Genomic DNA, 11,974 nt, shown 5'->3' with positions numbered 1-11,974 from the left:
TGCGTCGTCATGGCAACGGGATGGCTCGGAGCCAATCCCCGCCTTGCTCGGGTGACGTCATAGATGATTTCACGCATCGGCAGCCAATGGCAGTGGCCAGTGCCCTTCACGTGGATTTGTTATGCACTGCTGCGAAGTATTCGGCATTTGACATGTCTGGAGCATCTGTGGCGGATTATTGCTCTGTATGATACTAAAAAATTCGAGAGATGTTCCAGTATCCCGTCACTTTATATAAAGAGAGACAAGAATAACCTTTTAAAAAGTCAGAGGTTCCAGAATACGATTGGCTCTCTCAGATTATTCTGGCATCCAATCGCGGGCACTTTAGCCAAGGCGAATGGCGACGCACTTACACAGAAAAACAAAAACAAAACAAAACAAAAAAAAATCTGCGGGGTAAATAATTAGTCAGACACGTTCAATGCAGGTTATTTTGCTGAATAAAATATCGCACAAGCGACAAAGGACGTGGAGCTGTAGCAAACTTTTTTCCAAACAACGGGACACAGCGAACCAACTTGAAAGGTAATCGAATAGCAAATGAGATATTGACGAAAAAGAAAGAAAGAAAGAAAAAAATATAAATTGTATTTGAGTTCTATAAAGGAAAATCGCCCGATTTTCACGACATTAACTTTATCATTTTGATTCTGAGACCATCCCGTTCTATGATTTTCTCATCAATTGATTAACATTGCGCCGAAAAGGGAACAACAGGTTGCAAAATTATTTTTAGCTCGTGATTTACTTTCTCTCTGTCGTTTCCTGATTCCTTGCAAAATCTCTGTTGGTGATAATCAAAAGATCACGAAAGAAAGTATGTTTTATGCATGTGATTCCTTGCTTTCATGTGGAAAAAATATGCCTTATTCTGCTCTACTCTTTAATCTGAATCAGTTCATAGACGAAAAAAAAAAGAAAAGGACAGAAATATCTCATTTATATGACCATAATTATTAGTCCCAATTGCAATTATCTAGAAGAATATTTATAGAAAAAAGTAAACTATACACAAGATCAAGTACGGACTGTTTAGATTTCAACTTGTTCAAAAAGATAGAAATAAAGTGATAGGTAGACATACAGATAGATAAATAACTTGGACAAATATATATATATATATATATATATATATATATATATATATATATATATATATATATGTATTTATATATATATGATATAGATAGATAGATAGATAGATAGATAGATAGATAGATAGATAGATAGATAGATAGATAGATGAATAGATATCTCTTCTCTCTCTCTCCTCTCTCCTTCTCTCTCTCTCTCTAAAAAAAAAAAATCTCCTCATTCATCTCTCTGCCTCTCTCTCCGATCTCTCTCTCCTCTACTCTCTCTCTCTCTCTTTCCTCTCTCTCCTCTCCTCCTCTCTTCCCCCCCTCTCCTCTCGTCTCTCTCCTCTCTCTCGTCTCTCCTCTCTCTCATCTCTCTCTCTCTCTGTCTCTCATTATCTCCCGTTCCTCTTCTCTCTCTCTCTCTCTCTTTCTCTCTCTACTTCCCCCGATTCATCGTTCATTTCGCCGGTTATTGGATTTTTGTGCCTGTGCGGCCATATTTCTCACCGCCTGTGTGCGTGTGACTGATTCCGTACATGATTCTCGTTCAACAATTCATTTGAGCTTTGGAAAATATGCAGAACGTCCTAAATACGATCCAGTCATTTTTTTTCTTTGTTGTTTTCCGTTAGTTTTACTTCCTCTCGCATGATCATTCCTCCACGTTTCTTTCTTTCTTCTTTATCTCTCCTCCCGTTTCTTTCCTGCGTATACTCCCACATTATTTCTTTATTTCTTGCTTTTTTTTTTTATTCGCATCTTTCTTGATCCTCCCTCCCATCCTTAATACATTTTTCCCTTTTTTTTTTCTTGCGCTTCCTAATCTCCCGTTTCTTCCTTTCTTACTTTCAATCATTCTCATCGCTATCTTTTTTTTTCCCTTTACTACCAAATACCCACAACCCGATTATATTATTCTCTCTCTCTCCTCTCTCACATGTCCTCACTCCGTCCAATCATCCCTCCCTCCCCCATCTCCTATCACTCTACCTCGCCAAGTCATCTTCCTCTCTCTCTCTTCTAGTCCTCTTCTCGTCTCTCTGCTCGCAAGGTCGTCCGCTCATCCCTCATCGCTCATCCTCTCGTCGTCTCGTCTCCGCTTCTCCTCTCCTCTCCTCTCCTCCCTCCCTTTCTCTCCGCACCGCCTCCAGCCTCACTCTCTCGTTCTCTTCCTCACACTCCTACCTCTCCGCCTCCCCTCCTCTCTCTCACTCTCTCCCTCGACGTCTATCTCATTCTTCTCGTCCTCCCTCGTCTCTCTCTCTCTTCTCTCTCGCCTCTCCTCTCGTCTACTCCTCTCTCTCCGCTCTCTCTCTCTCGTCTCTCTCTCCTCCTCTCTCTCCTCTCTCCTCTATTCTTTCCTTTTTTCCTCTTAAACCGCCGATAATAAGACAGCCAGAAACACCAGGGTGACATACCGGGTGGTGGATCTCGTCGGTTATGATAACAGTATCTTTAAATTACTATCTTGAGGGCGATTTGATTGCCCGGTGCGTCGGCACTTATTGGGGGTCCGGTGACCTGTGCTGGAGAGAGGCTGGGGCTCGGAGAGAGGAAAGGTAGATAAGGAAAGAGGTAGAGAGAAGGAGAGGATAGAGAGGGAAGAGGGTAGAGAGAGGGTGGATAGGTAGAGGAGGAGGATAGGGAGAGGTAGAGAGAAAAAGGAGAGGTAGAGGGAGTGAGAGGTCGAGGAAGGTAGAAGGTTAGAGAGAGGGAGAGGGTTATAGAGTATAGTGGAGGAGGGGTAGAGAGAAGGGAGAGGTTGGGAGAGGGAAGGTAGAGAGAGGGAAGGGAAGAGGTAGAAGAGAAGGCGAGGAAATATAGGGAGAGTGAAAGATAGGGAGGAGGTAGAGAGAAGGAGAGGTAGAGAGAGGGACGAGGGAAAGAGGGATGTAGAGCGAGAGAGGAGGGAAATATATATAGGGAAGAGTGGTATATATGTATATCATTTCACACCACACAAACAACACACACACACAATCACACAGACGACACACATATATATTAAACTAATATATATATGTATATTATATATATATATATATATATATATATATATCTATATATATATCTATATATATCTATATATTTATATATATATATATATATACACACAGAGTGAGAGGGAAGAAACGGAAATGAAGAAAGGGATAGGAGAGGAACAGATAAATAAACATATACACAGAAAAATAACAGAAAATATTATCACGAGGAAAACGAAATAAGATGAATACATAACACAAAAAACACAACGTAAACAACATAAAAAACATTGAAAAGAGAGTCAGAGATAGAGAGAAAAATCAAAGATGGTATCATGATATGCGTGGCGCTTTTGCTATTTGTTGGCTGGCGAGGAGAATTATTACCTACCCGATATATTTTGACATCTCAAATCACATATCCGGTTGACCCTGGCAGACAATCGGATGAATTATTCTTTTTTGCGTTTTAATTAAATTCTGGGAAAATAATGGGTGGGCCGAGCGATCACTGCTTGCGCGGAGATGGCTGAGCTAACCCCCCTTTTCGGAGCGCCGTGGGATACCGCCCGTGGAAGTTTTTATTCTGATTTTATTTTTTTTGTTTTTTTTTTGGTTGTTTATTTAGGTGGATGGAAGGTGGTGTGTTATCCGTTTGATTTTGATTTGGTGATTTTCTGTGGGTTTATATTCGTTGGTGATGAAGGATGTCGTGTAGGTCATAGCATCGTCGGAGTATGAGGGTTGACCGGAAGGGACGAGATGGGGGAGTGTAGGATGAGGGGGTTGATTTAGTGATCCCCTAAAGAAAAAGTTAAGAAATAAATCCGACCCCCCTCTCCACCACCACCTCCCCCTTAGATATCCCAACAAAGGAATATAAACATTATATGCAATATTGAAACCCCCCTCTGTTATCCAACAAACCGGCGCGCCATACGGTTGGACGAGCACCGCCGCCGCCTGCGTATTGACAAACATTATCGAACTTTTTTTTTATTACTATTTTCTCCGCAGAGTATGCCACGCTGTCGATCGTCCTGGCGGGATAAGGTCCTTTAAATCGGTCCCTTTAGACACGGCTTGGACGGATCCTGAAATCCCGCGCGGAAGCCAGAGCGAGGAGGAGCTCCGCGGAAGGGACGGGATACCGCTTCCGGCTTCAGCTCCGCTAACCTGCTAAGGGAAATTATTCCGACAGTAGTCCTTTTGTGCGGGTAGATGAACAGATCTACTACTTGTAAAAGTCGGCTGCGAGGCCTTTTATTTTTAATTAAAATTCCTTTATATATAAGGAGTGGGAAGAAGAAAAGGAGGACGAAAATAAAGAAAGGGGGGACATGGGAATAAATAATAATAAAGTGGTAAAGAGTGGTATGAGGGTTACGTAATACAAAAGAAGAGACTACATAAAACCTGTAGACTCTACGGGATCTTCTACCGAAGAAAGAATTTCACGTAACCGATTCAATACCATTGCGGCACGGCCGCCGGACTCCGCGACGAAGAGGACATTTGCCTACTCGAAGAAACATCTCGTAAGGGGCGGCCCTCTTTAAAGAAAAGAAGGAAGACCCGATTTGTGTTTTTAAAAAAGATGACATTAATTACAGATTTGCCCGCTACAGAGGCGTCCTTTTGTCACTCCTACTCACATTGTTTCTATTCTCCAACCCAAAGGCATGAGGGAGAGATTCCTACGACGCAAATTCAGGGAAGCTTCGCTGCTGTGGCCGAGAAAGGTGTTTTGAGGGAGGGCAGAGAGAGAGAGAGAGAGAGAGAGGAGAGAGAGGGAGAGAGAGAGAAGAGAAGGAAAGAGAAAGGGGAGAGAGAGTAGAGAGAGAGAGAGAAGAGAGAGAGGGAGAAGGAGAGAGAGAGAGAGAGAGAGAGAGAGGGGAGAGAGAGAGGAGAGAGAGGAGAGAAAGAGAAAAAGAGAGGGGAGAAGAGAAAAGAGATAAGAAGAGAGAGAGAGAAAATTTGAGAATATACTGTGTTGATGAAAGAGGGGTATAAGATAAATTAAGGCAATACATACAAAGAAACTAGAGAAAAAGAATGGGATCTTCAAACAATAGCGGTAAAGAGAGAATGTTATAGAGACAGGTAGAAAAAAACAATGTTTTCGTTTTGAAGAAAAAAAAATGGAGGAAAATAGAGCGTGATGATGCAAAAAATATGGGAATTTTAAAAATTACCCGCTTAGCAGATAGATTGTTCGAAATCTAGTGACGATCGAGACCACGGGATTTTTTTTTTTACGTCCATAATAATTTTTTACAATGTGTGATCATTTTTTCCTCTTTTTTTTAAAAGGCCAGCGATGAGAGAAAATTTTCGAGGAGAAATGGAGGATGAAAGGGGAAGGAACGCAATTGGGAGAAGGGAGATATTTTATTCCCCAAACAGAATTTTGGATCTTAGTAATCAAAAAAAACGTTGTGTCCTGTGTGTGGTTTGTTGTAATGTGTGTGTGTGTGGGTGTGGTGTGTGGTGTGTGTTGTTTGTGTGTGTGGTGTGTGTGTGTGTGTTTGTAGTGTGTGTTGTGTGTGTGTGTGTGTGTCTGTGGGTATGTGTGTATGTGTTGGTGTTTGTGTGTGTGTGTTAGTGTTGGTGTGTGTGTGTGTGTGGTGTGTGTGTGTGTATTTGTGTGTCTTGTGCGTGTGTGTGTGATTATATAATATATATATATATTATAGATATATATATATATTATATATATATATATATATAATTATGTATAAATATTATATTATATATATATATTATTCACACTACCACACACACACAGATGTGTGTATTATTACAATATATGTATGTGTACATATATATATTTTATATATAAAAACAATATATATATAATATATTATATATATATATTATATATATATATTATAAGCTTATTTGTATATATGTATTATGTATATATACATATGTATATATATATAATATATGAATATATATAGATATATATATAATATAATAGATTATATATGATAACATTATATATATATATAATATATATATATATAAATATATGTATATATATATATATATATATATACATCACACACACACAAACACACACACACACACACACACACACACACACACACACACCACACACCCACACACCACACACACACACAACAGACACACACACACCACCCACAATACTATATTATATTGATTATATATATATAGATATAATATATATAAAAATATATATTATATATACACATATATACAACACACACGTATGGTATAGTATGTTATGTATGCATGTATATATTTACTTATTTTACAACTCCGCCCACATGAAAGTAATCATGTAAGCAATACCCAAATAGACTACAAATTTTGTTTATATTCTCATGAAATACAATATAAGTTTGATACTGTGTTGATTATGTTTTTTTCGACACGGCTGGTCCACTAAGAATATATTATTATCTATATATATATATATATATAATATATATATATATATAAATTATTATGTGGTATATATATATATATATATATATAGAATATATATGTATATATATACATGACACATCAGCTACACACAAGACAACCATACACACACAACACATACACACAATCACACACACACACAACACACACACACACGACGCCAGACACACACAAAACACCACCCACACACACACCCAATAACACACACCAACAACACACAACTCAACACACACAAAACATACACACATCACACACACACACAACAACATATGTATATGATATACATATATATATATATATATATTATATATAATTATAATATATATTATTATATTACCCACACACACACGCAACACACACACACACACAAACCCAACACACACCCACACTCACAACACACACACCACACACCACACACCCACACCACCACCAAACACACACCCCACACACACACACAACACACAACACACACACACAAAGATATATATATATATATATATATATAATATATATATAAATAGTGTATATATATATATATATATGTATTATATGTATATATATATGTATATATATAGTAATAGATAATATACTATATATAGATATATAAAGATATATATATTTATATATATAATTATATTATAATATATAATATTATATATATATATATAGATATATAATATATATTATATTATATATTATATATACATATATAATACATATACATACATACATATATATATAGATATATATCATATATATATATAGTATATATATATATATAGATTATATATAAAAGAGAGCGGATAAAGCAAATCGATATTGCACGTTGAGATAAATGAGTGAACAGAGCCAAGAGACCCACATAAGATTCATAATGCAGGAGGAACTGGCAAAGAAAATAGAAATGATTTTTTTTACGTGTAATATATAGTCCCGGAGCTCTTTCCTCTTTTCACAATATCCCTCTCATTTTCCCTCCTCCGAAATAAATGAAATCACGTTTAATCGCCTTCATATTTCAAAAGCCATTTTCCTCTCAAGGATACAGTTCAGCCAACAACAAGAATACAAGTCGGACGCTGGTGGTAAGGTTTTTATGTGTTTACCTGTACGCTTTGTCATTCGTTACTTTCGTCGTCTCCTCTCCCTCGGCTTTTCCGTTCTTCCTTCTCTCTGCTTCCTTGTTTCTTTTTGTCACTTTCTTTCCTTTTCGTCTTAAACCTCTCCTCTCCCATATCCTTTCTCTCATGTCGCGTCGCCCCTTCAACCTCTCTTTCCCCGTTGCCGTTCGCCCTTTGACACTCCACTATCTCCTCTCTCTTTATTTACCTCCTATTCTTCTTCTTCTCTCCTCCTCCCTTCTCTTACTTGTCCCCGTTTTATATTCTCCTCTCTCCTCTCTCCTCTTACAACACTTTTGACACCCTATTTTTCCCCCTTCTCCCCTTAAACCTTGTCTCAGTCACTTCTCCTTGTCTGAATCTGCTACTTTTACTCTCTCATCCCTCCCCTTTTTCCTCCTTTCTCATCCTTGCCCATTATTTACTCTTCTCTCGCTCCCCATCATCTTTCTTCTCGCCCTCTCTGTCTGGTCTTCCTTCTATCTCCTCCTTACCGCACTTTACTCTCCCCTTCTTCCACACGTCTTCCACACCGCTTTTCATACCCCCTTTAATTCTCCCCTTTCCCCTCTCCTCTCCTCTCTCCTCCCTACCTAATTCCCTACCTCCCCCTCGCCTCTCCTCTCCCTACACAAGTAAGACTGTCTAAAGGCTATCTTATATTTTTCCTTTCCTTCTGGGTAATAGATTGGCATATTCTCGCTTCGTATTCTCTCAATCAAGCGTGATGAACTTGTTGGCGTGACTTTAAAAGCTGTCTTAAAAGGCCTTTGCGCTCGTGGTGTTTTGAACTGTTAGTGGGTCCGTATTTTTCACTTTTTGTTTTGTTTGTATATTGAATCTTTTAATTAATTCCCCTTTTCTTTTAAAAAATATCTGGGTAAATTGGTTTGTTTTTATTTATTTTATTTCTCGAGATTTTCTTATCCTGAAAATGGTTTATAACTGAAACACAGGACAACTGGGGTTAATTAAGGTATCAACTAATGATTTTTCTTTCTAAGCATATAATAGTCTTATCGGATAGAGACAATTCGAAACATAGCTTTATTCGTTCAAACATAGTTCGAAGCATTATTTTAGACAGAATTTCTTTTCTAATATATGCGTTGATATTAGCGGTATTACCAGATCTGCTCTCGGTGATGGTCACGTCGCATTATTGTTGGTTTTCAATTAGAACTTTGTTTACAGATAGAAAAGATTTTTTTTTTTTTTTGTGATCGAAAAATTCACTATTGATCCTTTTGTCCCTGTAGACCCGATTCACTCACTGGCACGTGTGGCAGGGGATCCGTGGGAGAGGGGGGCGCCCGGGCGTATGAAAACCACGTGAAGTGGAAGATTTAATTTGTTGTATTTCCTCTCCAGCGCATCAACGAGGGAGGCGGAAGAACGTTCTGTACAGCAAAATGAATTTTTTGTAAAAATTTGTGTTTTTACTTTTTTTTTTATGTAGTGCTGAAATCACGATTATTAATCGACAATCTCCAATTCAAAATAAAATAGATGTTTAGGAAATTTATATTGTGTTTTTTTATATATATGTATACTTTTTTCTAATGGTTATCCTCTGAATAATATAATTTTTTTGGTTTTTTTGAAGGTAGCTTCCTTCGTTTACCCCCAAGGGAGCGGTCGGGGGACGAGTTGATGCGAATTCAAGATGGCTGTCTACCGCCTTACACGAACGTATGGTCGTATTGAGGGATTGGGCAAGTACTTACTCATAGCGTCGGTCATTCAGATTTTAAAGAAGAACAAGAAGAATTGTGTGTCAGATCCATCATTAACGTAGGTGGTGATTTAGAACACGACGTGACTGGTGTGAGGAAAAACCTGTTTACAAAGGAAAAACAAGGTGCAAAAACGAGCAACAGCAAAGCGTTTTCTCCCCGTGCAGGTGCGGTTACTTTTTTCCCCTTTTAACTTTTTTTCACCTTCGTCCGATTTATTCTTTCTTTATTGTGAAAGTGACACAAGCAATAGGTAATGGTAACTTACAATCTTGATCATCAACACCAAACCAACCACCCACCCGCGACTGACATTTTTTTATTTTCCACTTTTCCGGAGTTCACCATACTCGGTCAGCTGTGGCTTAGCGCGAACAAATTTCAATGTCCCGCTCGTCTCGTCTCCCCCGGCTGCTCTTTCCTGTCTGTGTGTTGTGTGACCGGGGGGCGGGGCCGAGGGAGTGGCTTGTTCTGGGCTCACGGTCCCGTACCTACCTGGCTCCGGCTGTGCCCTGGGACCTGTGCCTCGCCCTACACAACACCCGCGCCGTTCATCAATGGCATGTGTGAATCCGGTTACTCAACAATAATTGTTTACGTGCTGTCTGCATGGCAAACACGAACGGGATGGCTCGGACCAACTCCCCGCCTTTTGCTCGTTGACGTCATAGATATTTCAACCGGGCATCCGTCAGCCCAATGCAGTGTGCCAGTGCCCCTTCACGGTGGATTGTTTATGCACTGCTTTGCGAAGTATTCGGCATTTGACATGTCTGGAGCATCTGTGGGCGGATTATTGCTCTGTAGATACTAAAAAATAATTCTAGAGATGTTCCAGTACTCTCCCCCTCGCACCGTCGCTTTATAATAAAGAGAGACAAGAATAAACCTTTTAAAAAAAAAAAGTCAGAGGTTTTCCAGAATACGATGTGCTCTCTCAAGATTTTCTGGCATCATCCAGTCGCGGGAAAATCGCGGACTCGCAGGGCCGGGGTCACTTTAACCAGGAGGGGGCGAATGCGACGCACTTACACAACAGAAAAACAAAACCAAAACAAAAACAAAAAAAAAGCTGCGTGGTAAATAATAATTATCAGACACGTTTCAAAATGCAGGTTGATTTATTTTTGCTGAATAATATTCGCACAAGCGACAAGGACGTGGAGCTTTGAGCAACAAAACTTTTTTTTTTTTCCAAACAACGGGAAACACGCGAACACTTGAAAGTAATCGAATAGCAAATTAGATATTGACGGAAAAGAAAGAAAGAAAGGGAAAAAAATAAAATTTGTAGTTGAGTTCTTAAAAGGAATTCGCCCCGATTTTCACGACATTGGAATTAACTTTAGTCATTTTTTATTCTTGAGACCATCCCGTCTATAATTTTTTCCTTCACATTGATTAACATTATTGCGCCGAAAAGGGACAAACCATGTGAAAATTATTTTTATTAGCTCGTGAACTTACTTTTCTCTCCTCCTGTCGGTTTCCTCCCCCCCCTGATTGTCCTTGCAAATCTCTGTTGGTGTAACAAAGATCACGAAAGAAAGTATGTTTTAATATTATGCTGTGATTCCTTGCTTTCATGTGGAAAAATATGCCTTATTTTCCTGCTCTATCTTAATCTGAATTCTGAAATCAGTTCATAGAACGAAAAAAAAAAGAAAAAAAAAAAAAGAAAGACAGAAATATCATTTATATGACCAGTAATTATTAGTCCCAATTTGCATTGCTAGAAGAATATTTTTAGAAAAAAGTAAACTATAACACAAGATCAAGTACGAAGTACGACTGTTTGGATTTCAAACCTTGTTCAAAAAGAATTAGAAATAAAGTGAATAGGTACAACATACAGATAGCTAAATAACTTGGACAAATATCTATATAAACAGTATATATATATAATATATAATATTAATAGATATATATATATATAGATAGTGTTTTTATAATATATAATTCTTATTATATATATATAGATAGATAGAAGATAGATAGATAGATAGATAGATAGATAGATAGATAATAACAATAGATATTGAGAATAGATAGATAGATCGATAGATACGCAATAGATGGATAGATAATATATTATAAAAACAAAATATATTATATATAGACATATATAATATATATAATCTAGTATAATATATGTATATATATCAATAATGTATAATATATCCATAATTATAAAAAAAACACACTAAACAAATATACAAAAAAACAATTCAATATCCACTAAATAGATGAAAAGGCAGGTAATATATGGAGAGAAGAGAGAGAGCAGAGAGAGAGAGAAGAGAGAGAAGAGGGAAGGAGAGAAGAGAAAGACACAAGAGATTGAGAGACAAGCATGAGAGAGAGAGAGAGAGAAGAACGAAGACAAGAGTAGAGGAGAGAGACAAACAGTAAAGAAAAAAAAAAGAGGAAGAGAGAGAGTGGAGGTGAGAGAATAGAGGGAGAGAGAAGAAGACGGAGAGGAGAGGGGAGAGGAGGAGGAGAGGAGAGGAGAGAGAGAGAGCGAGAGAGAGAGAGATAAGTGAGAGAAGTGAGAGAGAGATCGAATAAAGAACATAGAG

Source organism: Penaeus monodon, chromosome 3, assembly GCF_015228065.2.
Source record: "Penaeus monodon isolate SGIC_2016 chromosome 3, NSTDA_Pmon_1, whole genome shotgun sequence".
Taxonomy (NCBI): domain Eukaryota; kingdom Metazoa; phylum Arthropoda; class Malacostraca; order Decapoda; family Penaeidae; genus Penaeus; species Penaeus monodon.
The sequence above is the reverse complement of the archived record's forward strand: the minus strand, read 5'-3'. Positions refer to the sequence as shown.